At 45.9% G+C, this 17,555-nt stretch overlaps 1 pseudogene; it reads left to right on the top strand.

Moving 5' to 3' along the window:
* The window catches only part of LOC123039212 (uncharacterized), a 58,866-nt pseudogene extending 51,656 nt beyond the window's left edge, over positions 1 to 7,210 (top strand).
* Positions 7,211 to 17,555: the final 10,345 nt, after the last annotated feature.

The following is a 17,555-nucleotide window of genomic DNA, read 5'->3' on the forward strand; positions in this document are numbered from 1 at the left end:
CTCAAAACTCTTCTTAGCTCAAACTGACAGGATGGGCACGAAATTTTTTTTGACCAATTTTTTTTTTTTTTGACTGCCCGGACCCAAAAACTGGAAACGGGTCAAAAAAAACTTCCTATAATGGCACCTGTCTCAAAACACTCAAAAACACCTAAAAATAGGATAGCCAGAAATTTTTTCGAAAAATGCGTTTTCGAAAAATTTTGGGCCTAAACGGAGCGTGGCTACCCTAATTTTTTTTGTGGCTTTTTCGTGGACTGTAGGTATGAAGAACAGACTCGATCTAAACTACAAAAAACTGTAAAATCTCACCGAGCAACCTGGAAATCTGATACCACTTGATAGAGGCAAAGGTGTCCCGTCTTTCGATGAGATGGTGGATTTCGCTTTGGTGGAAGTCGACTTTGACGATCCGACTACGAACGTGCGAGGACGTCGCGCCTTAGCAATCGCTAAACCAACTCCGAGAGGTTATTGACCACGCCGGAGCACGATCAACCTGACCACGAAGGTCTGTTTCCTGCGAGCAAACGAAGAACAAGCAAGAAACTAAGATTGCAATCTGGATATTGCGAATATAAGATGAAAGCTTTATTGATCAAGGTGGGGTTCTGTGACGCCTTTGTCTGGTCGTTGAACACAAACGAAGTACGCGAAGTTGCAGCTATGGCGAACTTTTAATCTAAACAAAACCCAAGCAAAAAGCTACTAGATGGATCTACTTATATAGGAGCAAGGGGTGGAGGCCAAGGAGGTGGGAGGACGTCCCAAGGCAGCCTAGAACTAAATCTAGGTCGTATAAGGCCAATGGGCCCAAGTGGAGGTGATGTAACACCTTTGGACTTGTAGTTTGACTCGGATTCTGCTGCAGCATCAGATTGTTTCGTCCACAACTCAACGCTCCGGACGAATTTGAAGGTGATTCCAATTGGGTTGGAAAGTGAACGAAATCTAGTTTCCAACAAAAAAAGAATCACCCAATTCGGAGTCCGTATGAAAAACTTGTGTGTGTTTTGAGTCAGGTGTGTCTGTGCAGTCCGAATCTGAATTCAGAACGTGAGGGACTTGGACTCTATCTTCTCTTGGCCAAAAGTGACGTGAGAGAACTTTTTGGACAGCAAATAAACATCTCTTTCTTCCTTATCTTCATATGTGGATTGTACAAATGTCCCATACACCTGCAATTAGACAAAACACAAAAGTGTGTGAAGTATTTTTGTTCTGGATAACATAAATAGATTATTGAATAGTTTGCACTAGAAATCACCTGACAAATATGCATATATGCAATATTTTTGGTCATATCCAAGGTAGTCATGTCCTCATCATCTACATATGCTGATTATGTTGATTGTGATGTGGTACCTATGCAAGCATGTTCCTTATTACTTGGTAGACCATGGCAATTTGATAAAAATTCTGTACACCATGGTAGAAACAATCACTATACTCTTGTTCATAAGGATAAAAATATTACTTTGCTTCCTATGACTCCTGATTCCATTTTGAAAGATGATATTAATAGAGCTAATAAAGCACAACAGGAGAAGAATAAGAGTGAAAATCAGATTGTGGCAAAAGAATTTGAGCAACAAATGAAGCCTAATAATAAACCATCTAGTGTTGCTTCTGAAATTAAATTGAAAAGTGCATGTTTATTTGCCACCAAATCTGATATTGATGAGCTAGATTTCAGCAAATCTGTTTGCTATGCTTTTGTGTGCAAAGAGGCATTATTTTCATTCGAGGACGTGCCTTCCTCTTTGCCTCCTGCTGTCACTAACATTTTGCAGGAGTTCGCTGACGTTTTTCCACAAGACGTGCCACCGGGATTACCACCTATTCGAGGGATTGAGCATCAGATCGACTTAATTCCCGGTGCTTCACTGCCAAACCGTGCACCATACCGTACCAATCCAGAGGAGACGAAGGAGATTATGCGTCAAGTACAAGAGCTTCTCGACAAAGGTTATATACGCGAATCCCTTAGTCCTTGTGCTGTTCCTATTATTCTAGTGCCGAAAAAGGATGGTACATCACGTATGTGTGTTGATTGTAGAGGCATTAATAATATTACTATTCGTTATCGTCATCCTATTCCTAGGCTAGATGATATGCTTGATGAATTGAGTGGCTCTACAGTATTCTCCAAAGTTGATTTGCGTAGTGGCTACCATCAAATTCGTATGAAATTGGGAGATGAATGGAAAACAGCATTTAAAACTAAGTTTGGATTATATGAGTGGTTAGTCATGCCTTTTGGGTTAACTAATGCACCTAGTACTTTCATGAGATTAATGAACGAAGTTTTACGTGCTTTCATTGGACGATTTGTGGTAGTTTACTTTGATGACATATTGATCTATAGCAGACCTTTGGAGGAACATTTGGAACATTTACGTGCTGTTTTTATTGCTCTACGTGATGCACGTTTGTTTGGTAACCTTGGGAAGTGCACCTTTTGCACCGACCGAGTATCTTTTCTTGGCTATGTTGTTACTCCACAGGGAATTGAAGTTGATAAAGCCAAGATTGAAGCCATTGAGAGTTGGCCGCAGCCCAAAACGGTCACACAAGTGAGGAGTTTTCTTGGCCTCGCTGGATTCTATAGGCGTTTTGTGAGAGATTTCAGCACCATTGCTGCACCTCTCAATGAGCTTACAAAGAAAGATGTGCCTTTTCTTTGGGGTACCGCACAGGAAGAAGCCTTCACGGTATTGAAAGATAAGTTGACACATGCTCCTTTACTCCAACTTCCTGATTTTAATAAGACTTTTGAGCTTGAATGTGATGCTAGTGGAATTGGATTAGGAGGTGTGTTATTACAAGATGGCAAACCTGTTGCATACTTTTCTAAAAAATTGAGTGGGCCTAGTCTGAATTATTCTACTTATGATAAAGAATTATATGCTCTTGTTCGGACTTTAGAAACAGGGCAACATTATTTATGGCCCAAAGAATTTGTTATACATTCTGATCATGAATCTTTGAAACATATTAAAAGTCAAGCTAAACTGAATCGTAGACATGCTAAATGGGTTGAATTCATTGAGACTTTCCCTTATGTCATTAAACACAAGAAGGGAAAAGAAAATGTTATTGCTGATGCATTGTCTCGTCGCTATACTATGCTTTCACAACTTGACTTCAAAATATTTGGTTTGGAGACCATCAAAGATCAATATGTGCATGATGCTGATTTTAAAGATGTAATGCAGAATTGTAAAGAAGGAAGAATGTGGAACAAGTTTGTTGTTAACGATGGATTTGTGTTTCGTGCTAACAAGCTATGCATTCCAGCTAGCTCCGTTCGTCTTTTGTTGTTGCAGGAGGCGCATGGAGGAGGATTAATGGGACACTTTAGCGTGAAGAAGACGGAGGACGTACTTGCTACACATTTCTTTTGGTCAAAGATGAGACGGGATGTTGAGCGTTTTATTGCTCGATGCACTACATGTCAAAAAGCTAAGTCACGACTCAATCCTCATGGTTTATATATGCCTTTGCCTGTACCTAGTGTTCCTTGGGAGGATATATCTATGGACTTTGTTTTAGGTTTACCTCGAACAAAGAAGGGGAGGGATAGCATATTTGTTGTCGTGGATAGATTCTCGAAAATGGCACACTTTATACCATGTCATAAAAGCGATGATGCTGTTAATGTTGCTGATTTGTTCTTTCGTGAAATTATTCGCTTGCATGGTGTGCCAAATACTATTGTTTCAGATCGTGATACTAAATTTCTTAGCCACTTTTGGAGATGTTTATGGGCTAAGTTGGGGACTAAACTGCTTTTTAGTACTACTTGTTGATAGAGGCAAAGGTGTCCCGTCTTTCGATGAGATGGTGGATTTCGCTTTGGTGGAAGTCGACTTTGACGATCCGACTACGAACGTGCGAGGACGTCGCACCTTAGCAATCGCTAAACCAACTCCGAGAGGTTATTGACCACGCCGGAGCACGATCAACCTGACCACGAGGGTCTGTTTCCTGCGAGCAAACGAAGAACAAGCAAGAAACTGAGATTGCAATCTGGATATTGCGAATATAAGATGAAAGCTTTATTGATCAAGGTGGGGTTCTGTGACGCCTTTGTCTGGTCGTTGAACACAAACGAAGTACGCGAAGTTGCAGCTATGGCGAACTTTTAATCTAAACAAAACCCAAAGTCTAAACGATGCCCTAAGGGCTGTATATATGGAGGAAGGGGGGGGGAATTTCGTGGCCCTTGGTGGAGGGGTCCGAAATCAACCCTATCTCTTGTTTCCCCACACATACGGACTCTAAAAATAGCCTATACTTATGTATTTCGAAATTACATGGGCCTGGCCCAATAATAAGGTGACGCAGCACCTAAAATAGCCTCGGGACGAAATTTATGAAGTGGCGTCTTGTATATTTCGTCCAAGGCTTCATGCACCCATTATGGTGGCTTCAAAGTCCTGAAATCATCACTTGTAACTCCGTTCTTGTTTCCCTTGCGCATGCCATCATCTCCATGCTTGTTCTTGCTCCAATGTTCATCCTTCTCCAAGCTAGGCCCTTCATTTGTAAGCAAAACAAATGTATCCAATTTAGGCAGCATCATATTCTCATGAACATTAGAATCATTACCAAGAAACGAAAGTACCTGGTAATTTAGTTGGCGTGCACGAGCTCTAGTAATTGGTCCAGTATGTATAGCAGCAGGGGCTGTGGGTGTAACAATTGTATTGATGTCCTCATCACAAGGTACTTGACATCGGAGATCAAACACAGGCTTCCAACTCCGGGGCAGGTCATCCCCACCCCGGAGCCCGGTGAGAGGGTGGTTTTTATCCCCCACTTCCTCCGAGGACTTGGGTTCGCCCTTCACCCCTTCGTCCGAGGTCTCATGTACTACAACGGGCTGGATTTCCATGATCTGGCTCCGAATTCCTTCCTCCACATCTCGGCGTTTATCGTCGTGTGTGAGGCATTCCTCCGCGTCCCTCCACACTTCGGCTTATGGCTCAAGGTTTTTAATGTAAAGCCGAAGGTGGTTGAAGGCCAACACACCGAGTGCGGTGGCGCCATGGTAAGCAAGCTCAACCATGTTACCTGGCCAAAAGGGAGATTTGTGGATACTGTCAAGGTCTGGCAGCAGGAGTGGTTCTATATTACCGAACCCCGCGGCACCAAGTGGGTTGCTGCTCCTACCTTCAGATCCGGACCTCCGCTGTGGATCGCATCCTGGACCAACACGGGGCTAGATTGGGGATCCCCTGACGAGGTGTCGACGCTGCAGAAGCGTATCAAGAGCATGATAAAAAAAGACATCACCCTTGCTGATGTGATTCAGGTGATGCTCATCCGCCGAGCTCTTCCTTGCCAATGACGACCTCTCAAAATGTGGGAGTTCAATCCGGAGGGGCCACGGACCCTGCAGCGCTTCTTCGAAATGATGCACAAAGGGATATGGAAGCTGCTCTTTAAGAAGCAGAAGACATGGCCAAGGACGTCTAACGACACCGGCCTCGACCGCAACAATCTGGCATCCCCAGTAAGTATCGTATTTTACGAATATTACCTAGCTTGTCAATCTTAGGGAGGGGTTCTGAAAATTCCATCTCCTGAATAGGACTGGATAAAGAAGGTAGAGCGGATTAAGTGTCCGGCCCCGCTCCCCGGAAACCCAGCCGAGCCTCTGTTAATGAAGATGCTGGTCCCGGCGCCCTATCAGGCGCCGACAAAGAAGGACAAGAAGAAGAAGACCAAAGAGGCCGAAAGTGGCCTCCAGCACGAAGAAACTTCGGGCCCCGTGTTCGGAGGAACCGAACCTCCTTCCTCTCACGATGAAGATGAAGATGAGGAGGAGGAGGAGGAGGGGGGGGGGGCAGAGAACCCTCCTCCCAAAGGGAAAAAGAGGGCGGCCTCCGTAGATCCGGAGGAGGGGGCATCCAAGAGGGGAAGGATATCCCTCTCAGATGACTCGGATTCGGGCACCGAATTCGTTCCCAAGCACCGCCCCCGAACCAAGCCCCTTGCCGAATCGTGAGCTCCTTAAGATGCCTTGTATACATCTAATCTTTTTATAGATTATAAGAATAATATCAAATTTCATATTTCAGTCCGGCTCGTGACATTCCTCAAGAATCGTCGTCATCGGGGGATGTTTCGCCGGAGAAGATGGAGAGCAAAACGCCTCCACAAGCTTCCCCACCTCCTAGGGCGGACGATCCCGAGGTGTCGTCCCAAAGGATTTCTCTGGGCTCCAGAGAAGTGCGGGAGGGGACCAATGCGGCACCAGAGGCTGCCGAGAACATGGGGGGCGCAACCCCCATGGAGACCGATCATGAGGGTCCTGGATCATCTGACCCTCAGCCGGATACTGTTCCAGAGACCCAAACGGTTCCGGAATCGGATCAGCGGCCCCCTCTGCAGGAGGGGGAGACAGCGACGTCTACGAATGCAGAGGCGCCGAACATGCTGATGGATGCATTGCAAAGTGCATCCATCTTGGAGGAGCATCGTACCTTGATGGGTACGGTGGTTGAAAAGGTTCAGTCCGCTAAGAGCGGATTGAATGAAGCCTTCACGATCCTACTAACAGGCTTCGAGGTATGCGATGTAATGTCTTTTAGCGACTTTCCATAAAAAATTCGCCTATATATAGATAGTAGCCCCTGAGACTCTGTTTGGCTAATGAAGGAGGGCGAACAGAGGGTCTATAGGTATCCACAGGGAATAACATACTTATCCTTTTTGATAAAAATCAGGCTTCACTATTAGCGGCGTCCGCTCAGGCCACTGAAGTTTCTGAACTGAAGCGAAAACTATAGCTGGTCGACGAGGACAATATTCGGATTAACAAGCGGCTCGATGAGGCACAAGGTATGTTTTCAAGTGCTCCATATTCATTTGAATTAGTTTGCAAATGCTAAGTTGAAGCTCGCGCGCTGTTATATGCATAATTGCAGATGGCGCTGCTGAGGTCGAGACCCTCAGGAGTGACCTTGCCCACGCGAAGGAGCAGGCAAGGGTGAGCGATGTGGCCGCTGAGAAAGCGGCTGCCGATTTGAAGGACGAACAGGCCACCCGGCGCCAGTTCGAGGAGCGCGTATCCAAGATTGAGCAAGAGCTCAAGGACGCATCTTGCAAGTGCGAGCTCCTTGAGGAGGAGAATAAAGCGAAGGCGGACGGAATTGCCAAGGCCCTTTGGGACACCCAAGAGGCGAGGTCCGAATCCTGAGCGGCCCACGAGGAGCTCCGACAGGCCAGACAGATAGCAGCTGGTAAGCCCTTTCTTTTACAGTCTAAGTTTGGCGATCAGAGGTATGCCTTACTTAATCGACTATGGAGTTCTCCAGATGCCTTTGCGGATCTTCCAAAGAGCGCCGCTAAGGCAGCGCAATTCTACCGGGCCCAGGAGGGGCATGCGACGGAGAAGCAGTTCTGGTCGCAATTTGCGACGCAGAAGCGCTCGACGCTGCTGAATGACCAGATGGCATAGTGGGCCGAGTTGCATAGGATGTCCGGATCGGCCATGAAGGAGGTCATACTCCGGCTGTGGCCGGCCGAACCCGTTCCGAGCAGCTATTTTGGCCTAGCGCGGCGACTTATCGATGTCGTGCCCCGAATTGATGCCATCAAATGATCGGTGTACATAGAAGGTGCACAGAGGGCCTTCGCCCGCGTCAAGATGCACTGCGCCAAGATGAAAGCCGTCGTTGTCGCGGTTGAGGGTCCCCCGGAAGGCAAGGACCACCGCACGCTGGAGCGTTATTTAGACGACGTCCTAGAGGGTGCTCGCTTGATAGAGGGTCAATGATAAAAGGACATTATATTCGAATGAATGTATTCGAACGACCCGGTCGTGTGTATTATAGATATTAAGGCTTTGTAATATATTTGCACCATTATCTGAAGTTGCTTTCCTCCTGTGCGGCTGTTTTTTGTATGCCTGAGTTTTCCAATCGTCGGCTTCGATCCCCACGTAGATGCTACGGGGGTGTTCGGAATGGCACATGAACACTCTTGACCCAACGTCTTGGTCCGTGATGGAGGTGTCAGTGCGTCGAACCAGGCAATCAGACTATACGGCTTTACCACTCTCACTTGCCATAGGAGTTTGACGATGGGGCTATAAAATAGCCCCTAGTACATATGTGACTATCCGAATGCGGATGCGTTACGTATATGGCTGGAAAAGACAGTCCTTCTCTTAATACGGAAAAATCGTTAAAGATTAGTAAGTCACCAAACGGCTGACCAGCTCTCGCCACATCATGACAGTCAGCTTTCGGCTTTCTCTACTGAGGTGCTTGACCGGATTAACTAGAAACACAATCGCAGTAGTTCTCCCTTTACTACCCTAGCCGAACAAACAAAACGTAAGGTAGAAAACACAGGAGCCGGGCAACCCAACTATTGACCAAAGACATGATTTGGAGCCGATGCATATAATGCCAAGCTCGGGATGCCAAAGTGTGCTACAAAGCTGTTCGGGATTTATAGCGGCACATATGTGGCCGTATAGAGCCCTTGGCAATGGGCATCGAGGTATGTGAGACAACTGGAGAGACGGAGTACAGTTTTATGAATAAAGTTGATACCGAAAAATTGTCCCTACTAGGATTTGATTGATACGTCAAGACATGATCTTACAGAGGGTACCATAAGCACCAAAATCATTTTACATGTCGGGGATATAATAATAAGGAGAAAAGCTCAGTACAGGTCCTTTGAATAAGGTTTGGTCCGAAGAGTCCTTTGGATGTCATGTCGCACGTCTGCGCCACTTTCGCCTTGTAGAGAGGGGTTCCTTAAAGGAACGGTCTTCTGTTTCCTGCACGAAGCCGGGCTCGAAGTGAGTCCTTGTAAGTCTGTAGGATATATGGGCTCGAATGCACCCGTGGTAGAAAAGTAAGCGAAGAAGAGTGGAAGGTCATACAGGGTCGAGCCGTACTATAGACCTGCCATGTGCCTCTGTTGATCCCCAAGGTATTCTGAGTGCGTAATGATGCATGCGCGGTACAAAGTCCGCGGGTGTGCGCGGCAATCGACGGAGGTGAAACTGCTAGTCTAGCTCTAGAACTACCGAGCCACTAGCTTGCAGGACTGACCGGACTCTTTTAACAAAGTCCGGCAGCTTGATGGCCGATGAGGTGTGCGGCTTGGGTGGACTGCTCTGTACTTCGGCTGCGAGAGCCGCGGTGTGCTCCTCGGTGTGGAGGGAGCATTTCGTGTTTCCATTTACTGTTATGACTCTGCGTGGACCGGGCATCTTGAGCTTTAAATAAGCATAGTGCGGCACCGCGTTGAATCGAGCAAAAGCGGTCCGTCCGAGCAATGCATGATAGCTACTTCGAAAGGGTACGATATCGAAGATCAATTCTTCATTGCGGAAGTTGTCGGGCGAGCTGAAGACAACTTCCAATGTTATTGAGCCCGAGCAACGGGCCTCTACGCCAGATATTACTCCTTTAAAGGTAGTTTTAGTGGGCTTGATTCTTGACAGATCAATACCCATTTTGCGGACGGTGTCCTGATAAAGCAGGTTAAGGCTACTGCCACTGTCCATGACGGATACTGGTCGGGTGGTCCTTTCAATCGAAGGTGATCGGACAATCCGACCATGGGTTGAATTTTGGGGCGACCGACTCTACGGCGTAGACATCCCTTAATGCGCGCTTGCGCTCCCGTTTGAGGATGTGGGTGACATAGATCATATTCACTGTTTTGACCTCGAGGGAAAATTTCTTCTGCCCCCCTATGTTCGATGGGCGAGGCTCTTCATCGTCGTCCTTGCTGGGCGGCCTTTTCCCCTTGTGTTCGGCGTTGAGCTTGCCGGCCTGCTTAAAGACCCAACAGTTTCTGTTGGTGAGATTGGCAGGTTTATCGGGGGTGCCATGAATCTGGCAAGGCCGATCAACTATTCTGTCCAAACTAGATGGACCATCTTTATTTCCTTTGAATGGCTTCTTTTGCTGACTGGATTTGGAGCCACTGAATGATTATCTTATGAGAGTGATGTAGGGTTCAACCCTATGGTGATGATCTTTCACGTTTGGAGTGGATCCTACGGGGAATCACGAAGAACACGTGGAAGCACAAAGGGGAACACGGAGGAAACGAGAGGGAAATCACTCAACCAACAAGGAATCAATCACACAAGTGCTAGATCACTGAACACAAAGAGATACATATGATCCACAATCAACAAAGGTAAGGATACAAAGGTAATCGGGAGGTCTTGAATCCACAAGGGGATCTTCCCACGAGAGGGTCTTGAATCCGATAGGATCTTCTCCGAGGAGGCCGCGGTCTCTCACGAGGAGGAGATCCGATGGATGAGCGAAGCTCTATCTCTAACTTGAGCTAAATTAACGCTGAATCTAATTAGGAGGAGGTGGAGGAGTATATATAGTCTAGGGCCACGAAGGGGTAAGTGAAGGGGTACATGGGCTGCGGCCTAACACAGTGTGCGCAGACAGGCGTTGGACGTCCGGAGGGTTCCGGTCGTCCGGAGGCTCGGGAAGGTCCGGACGTCCGGTGCTCTTCGGACTTCCGTAGATTCGGCTCGGGTGCGCTTTGGTCGGACGTCCGTAGATTCGGCTCGGGTGCGCTTCGGTCGGACGTCCGGAGGGGGCCGGTCATCCGGAGGCTTGCGGGGTCCCAGACGTCCGGAGTTCTTCGGATGTCCGCAGATTCGGTTCGGTGGTCGCTGGCACGGTCGTTTGGAGGGGGCCGGTCGTCTGGATCCTGGGAGTCGTCGGACGTCCGGTCCTGGTCAGACGTCCGGCCGCTGTAGCTTCGGGCTGCTTCTTCTCTTGGTCCTTGTACTTGGTGTTCTCGCCGTCTTGTCCATGGTATTCCTCCTTGTTCCTGGTCATGCATAACACATAAATTTCTGGTAGTAACCATGTCTCACATGTGGGAAGTGAAGGTTCGGAGAGGAGCGTGTTCACCTTGTGTCCAATGGCGTTTGTTCGAGGTCTCGTCATATGTCCACTTGGGGTTTGGAAAGTAGTCGGAGTGTACATGGGGATGAACGTGGGATGCTCCGCATCAGAGAGCTAACAAACTTTGCATCCCTGAGTCTTCTCTTCGTTTGTTACTTTTGCAAGAAGCTCATGGAGGAGGACTAACGGGACACTTTGGACGTGACAAGACATTCACTACGCTCTCCAAGAACTATTTTTTGCCCAAGATGTTCTGCGATGTCTCTCGCTTCACCAATCGAAGTTCGACATGTCGCAAAGCTAAGTCCAAAGCTCAGTCTCATGGTTTATATACACCCCTTCCAATTCCATATCGCCCATGGGAAGATATTAGTATGGACTTTGTGCTTGGTTTGCCTAGGACTAGAAATGGCAAAGATTTCGTGTTTGTTGTTGTGGACCGATTCTCTAAAATGGCACATTTCATTCCATGCAACAAGATAGACGATGCTTCACATGTTGCAAATCTTTTTTGTAGTGAAATCTTGCGCCTACATGGAGTGCCAAAGACGATTGTCTCGGACCGCGACGTCAAGTTCTTGAGTTACTTTTGAAAGACCTTATGCGCCAATCTCGGAATCAAGATAGTATTCTCCACGGCATACCACCCACAAATCGACGGCCAAATGGAAGTGACGAACCGAACACTCTCCACTCTACTATGCATGTTGATAAACAGGAACATCAAGGAGTGGGAGGAGTGTCTACCCATTGTCTAGTACGCCTACAACCAAGCAAGACATTCAACTATCGGCAAGTCACCTTTCGAGGTCGTCTACAATTTCAACCCGTTGTCCCCTTTGGACATCCTCCCTCTACCACTACAAGAGCGCATCAACATGGACGCGAGTGCAAGAGTGACCAACCTCAAGAAGATGCATGAAGATATAAGGCACACCATCGAGCACCAAGTACAATGACTCGTGACCAAGCTCAACATCAACAAGCTACCCATGATATTCAACATTGGATATCTTGTATGGTTACACCTTCGCAAGGACCGTTTCCCCAACAAACGCAAGTCCAAACTTCTACCACGAGCCGATGAACCCTTCAAGGTGCTAGCACGCTACAACAACTCTTACAAGATTGACCTCCCGCGTGACAAGTACAACATGAGCGACATCTTCAGTGTCAAGGATCTTTCTCCCTTCCATGGTGATGAAGAATTTGATCCGATATAACATACCAAATTTTCAATTTGGATTGTTATACATTAGATCATCATTGCATATCATATTTATTGCATTTTGGCTTGATCCTAGAAATTCTACGCAACTCAAGGACCCACGGAGAGAGTTGGGGATTTCGTTATTTTCATATTTGAGTTTTCTCAAATTTTGAAAATAGGATCGTTTGATTTTATTTATTTTTTCTTCAATTATTTCTATTATAAAAATATGAGAGAGGGAATAAAATGACTTTCCCAAAATAAATAAATATTGAGGATTTGATAATAAAATCAAATAAGATTTTATTTTGGAGTTTATTGCTATTTTATTTGAATTTAGGAAAAATGCGTGTTTTTCAAAATTGCATTTAGGCCTCAAATAAATGTTCATCTTGTACGACTTGATTTTAGAAGCCGGGGAAAATTTATTTCAGGATTTTTGAAGTCCGTTTAGTATTTCTTTTAATTTTTTTTCTGCACAAAACTATTTAAAAAAAACCCGAACCGACTTTGGGCCGTGTTCGGCCAGGACTCCGCCTGGCTGGGCCTTTATAAGGCGTCGCCCCGAGCCCACCCGAGCCCCAGTCCACCCCGCGCCAAACCCTAAACCTAGACCCGACGCCGCCGCCGCCGCCCGCCGGACCCCGCCGCCCCCTCGCCGGGGTAGCCACCGCCCCGCCGCCGGTGGTTTTCCTCGAGAAAACCGTTCGGTTTTTCCTCTGGTTTTTCGTTCGTTTTTAAAAAAAAAACCAGATCTGATTTTTCGGTTTAGTTTATTTAGCGGACGTTTGTCCGTACGTTCGTTTTAACGAACGGTTTTCGTCGTTTAGCCGCAGACAGCGAACGTTCGTTCGTTAGCCTGTTCGTCAGTTTTTTTCTTTTTCTCGGATTATCCACGATTATTTCTGATCGCAATTTCCGATCTGTTTTTCATTTTAGTATAACTTTTCGCTCGTTTATCAGAATCAGGCGATTCAAGCGCCTAGAGTTTCATCTCGAAACCCTCTTTCCGTTTAAAAAACTCAAACAAGTTTTTGCTACTGTAAAATTTGACTTAGGTCAAGATTAGTAAACGAAGCTTGTTTCTTTCGCCGTTTGAGTTTCGTTGCTTCGTTGGATTTGATTCTTTTTGCAAACCAGAGTTCTTAAGTTGAACTTTCTGGTTAGATCTCTTATTTGAGTTTTACCTGTGCATTAGATGAGTGCTTTTTGTATGCTTGTTTGTTTGCGATAGAGTACCCGGAGTGCGCCGCTTGCTACTTCGAATCTCTAGGTTTCCCGGATCATCAGCAAGGCAAGTAACACTTTGATCATACCTCTTTACTACCCAGTTTTATTGCATTAGATCAATCCTCAAACAATTGCATGATTAGGATCTGATTAATATGTGGGTTTTGGGAAGTAGATGAGGTAGAACCTATTACCTGTTTTATTATCAAACCTTTGGGAGTTACTTCTACGTTTGCTTATATTGCCATGCTATGCTAGTAGACGTGGATTGGGTGAGTGTATCCATGACAAATGTGAGATTGTTAATTAATGGTTTACTTAAGGTGGCAACTTAAATTTACCTCTGGGTGGATTGAGGCACCTGGGAACCCAGTGTTGCCTGTATTTTTGGAAATCCCGAGGTACCGTGTGATTCTCCTATGGACCGCCACCCAGGCTCAAAGGGATCATGATATTATTCATGCTAGAAACTTCCATGTGCAGCCGTAAGCTACTATGGGCTCTAGCATAGTGGATTAAGTTGCGTGAGCTCTTGAAGAGGTAGACTAGCACATGTAGGGGATGTAGGTTGGTACGGTCTACCCGGAGTAGAGAGTTAATGCTTCTGAAAGACTGTGTCTCGGTCATCCGTTTCTCAAACACCATGTAGTGCGAGAAATCAAGCGGAGGAGATCGAGTCTTGCGGGGAAAAGTGCGCAAACCTCTGCAGAGTGTATAAACTAATCATGGTTAGCCGTGTCCCCGGTTATGGACGTTTTGAGTATCTAGTACTTGGATTATCATGTGAATCTCATCATGTTACTTAATTAAATTTTGTTGGGTTTAATGATGATGCTTAATTGGGATTGAGATGGAGTACCCTTCTCGATGTTTAACAACCACCATGATAGTTAAATAAAATTTATTCCTTTGCAGTAGGGAAAAATTGGCTTTATGCAAAACTGTAACCATAGAGCTTTTCCACCAGCAAAATATGCATGTAGTATAGCATTATTCTTTTATTACTCTCTATGTGTTACATTGCCAGCATATTCCATGTGCTGACCCGTTTCGGGCTGCAACGTTCATGTTGCAGACTTTTTAGACGACGAGTAAAGTGCCTTAGGTCGTGGTTCTATACTCAGTGATGTCGTTGGAGTTGATGGACTCGCTTATCTTCCAAGCCTTCCACTGTTATCGTTATTAGATGGCCTTAAGCCATATTTATTGTAATAAGTTCTCTTTTGAGACATTTGATGTAATAAGTGTGTGATTGCTACTCTGTTATAAATCCAGGGATGACACTGTGCGTGTCAGCATTACCGATCCAGGGATGACACTGATGCATAGAGATCAGACTGTTTGAGGTCTGGTCACTACATTCGAGGTTGGATCTTGCCCAAGGGGGGGAGATGATGCGGAGCATCCCATTGTCATCCCCATGGACCTACCTACATGATGAGGACATCAATACCATTGTTACACCCACAGCCCCTACTGCTACATATACGGGACCAATTACTAGAGCTCGCGCACGCCAATTAAATTATCAGGTACTTTCGTTTCTTGGTAATGATTCTAATGTTCATGAGAATATGATGCTGCCTAAATTGGATACATTTGTTTTGCTTACAAATGAAGGGCCTAGCTTGGAGAAGGATGAACATTGGAGCAAGAACAAGCATGGAGATGATGCCATGCGCAAGGGGAACAAGAACGGAGTTACAAGTGATGATATCAGGACTTTGAAGCCACCATAATGGGTGCATGAAGCCATGGACGAAATATACAAGATGCCACTTCATAAATTTCGTCCCGAGGCTATTTTAGGTGCTGCGTCACCTTATTATTGGGCCAGGCCCATGTAATTTCGAAATACATAAGTAAAGGCTATTTTTAGAGTCCGTATGTGTGGGGAAACAAGAGATAGGGTTGATTTCGGACCCCTCCACCAAGGGCCACAAAATTCCCCCCTCTTCCTCCATATATACAGCCCTTAGGGCATCGTTTAGACTTTGGGTTTTGTTTAGATTAAAAGTTCGCCATAGCTGCAACTTCGCGTACTTCGTTTGTGTTCAACGACCAGACAAAGGCGTCACAGAACCCCACCTTGATCAGTAAAGCTTTCATCTTATATTCGCAATATCCAGATTGCAATCTTAGTTTCTTGCTTGTTCTTCGTTTGCTCGCAGGAAACAGACCCTCGTGGTCAGGTTGATCGTGCTCCGGCGTGGTCAATAACCTCTCGGAGTTGGTTTAGCGATTGCTAAGGCGCGACGTCCTCGCACGTTCGTAGTCGGATCGTCAAAGTCGACTTCCACCAAAGCGAAATCCACCATCTCATCGAAAGACGGGACACCTTTGCCCCTATCAAGTGGTATCAAATTTCCAGGTTGCTCGGTGAGATTTTACAGTTTTTCGTAGTTTAGATCGAGTCTGTTCTGCATACCTACAGTCCACGAAAAAGCCACAAAAAAAATTAGGGTTAGTTCATCATATCCGAACCAATCTGAGCCTTTGCATAATCTTTTTAGGTTTTGCTTTGTTGAATTTGCGGTTGCATCGTCGGTCTAGTTGCTGGTCTTAGAGTCTAGTCTTTTAGAGTTTCGAGTTCTGGTCATAAGTTGTCACGCCGCCGCCGCACCATCATCATCGCCCCTGCCATCTACCACCACCGCTCCGAATCCGTATCCATATACCACCACCAATCCGTGTCCATATACCACCACCGATCCATATCCATATACTACCACCGCTACCACCACCGCTGCCATATACCACCACCATATATCCACCACCAATCCGAGTTCCTTGCATATTAGGTTTGTTTTCGAGATCCATCTAGATTCCAATTCGTGTTTCCTTGCCGGAGTAGGTTTCGGAAAAAAAAGGAGTCGGGTAGCCACGCTCCGTTTAGGCCCAAAATTTTTCAAAAACGCATTTTTCGAAAAAATTTCTGGCTATCCTATTTTTAGGTGTTTCTGAGTGTTTTGAGACAGGTGCCATTATAGGAAGTTTTTTTTGACCCGTTTCCAGTTTTTGGGTCCGGGCAGTCGAAAAAAAAAATTGTCAAACAAAAAAATTTCGTGCCCATCCTGTCAGTTTAACCTAGGAAGAGTTTTGAGACACTCGCCATCATAGTGCTTTTTCGCAAAAAAAAGCAGCGCAAAAAAAAATAAAAAAAAAAGAGAGCGAAAAGAAAAATTTCAGATTGTGCTTTTCCCTTGTTTACGTGCCGCGCCGTGATTTTGTTGGTGTTCTAGGCTCGCGTCTCTAGCACAGTCTAGCCTAGGACCAGCACAGTACCGTCGTTGAGCGTTTATTCAACTTTGCATCTCTGAATTGATTATTGCTGACCCTTTTTGCTACCATACTATAAGCCTTCCCAGCTCCACATACATCTACGTCGTGTGTTTGACTCTCCCTGGTAATTGCTCTATCCAAGCTTTGAGAGTTTTTTGACTACAACGGTTGCCGATCACCGCCTGCTGCTGGGTAAGAACTGGTAAGAATTTGAGATTTGCTTGACGGATTTGTGATACACCACCACCACTTCTTAGTAGTCTGTAGGATCATATTCTTGTGTGTTTCTATTGCTGCTAACCATGCTAGGATCACAAGCCGACGAGATTGACTGGGAGAACTTATCGAACAAGGAGCTTCATGATAAGTTTCAGCAAATGATGACTGAACAGGTACAAGATGTGCTGAACAATTTTGAAGAGGCCATGGAGAAGATCACTGGCCTTGAGAAGACGTTCGAAACAAAGCTCGATAACAGATTTAATGAACTGCTTGCGCGTCTTCCACCACCGGCTGCACCTGTCGCACCTCTGCAACAACAACAACTACGCCCCCTTCCGAATCAGTATGGACGAGCACAGCGTGTTCCTATTGAGCCAGGACAAAATTCTGGTGCAGCTGCTACTGCTGTTGGTGCTTCTTTGGCTCCTGCTACTGCTGCTGCTGGTACCCAGGAGGATGATGAGTATGCGGGCGATTATGAGGATGAGGTTGATCAAAATCAGATCTACGAGCAGCCACCAGCACCACCACCAACAGGTCGACCTCAGGTATATATTCGTAATGGTAGGCCTGCACCACCACCTCAGGTACGAGATGATGTCCATATTCCTAAACTGAAATTGAATATTCCACCATTTGAGGGTAGATATGTTCCTGATATATATCTTACTGGGGAGTTAGAAACTGAA

The sequence above is a fragment of the Triticum aestivum genome, chromosome 2B (assembly GCF_018294505.1).
Source record: "Triticum aestivum cultivar Chinese Spring chromosome 2B, IWGSC CS RefSeq v2.1, whole genome shotgun sequence".
In the NCBI taxonomy this organism is placed as follows: domain Eukaryota; kingdom Viridiplantae; phylum Streptophyta; class Magnoliopsida; order Poales; family Poaceae; genus Triticum; species Triticum aestivum.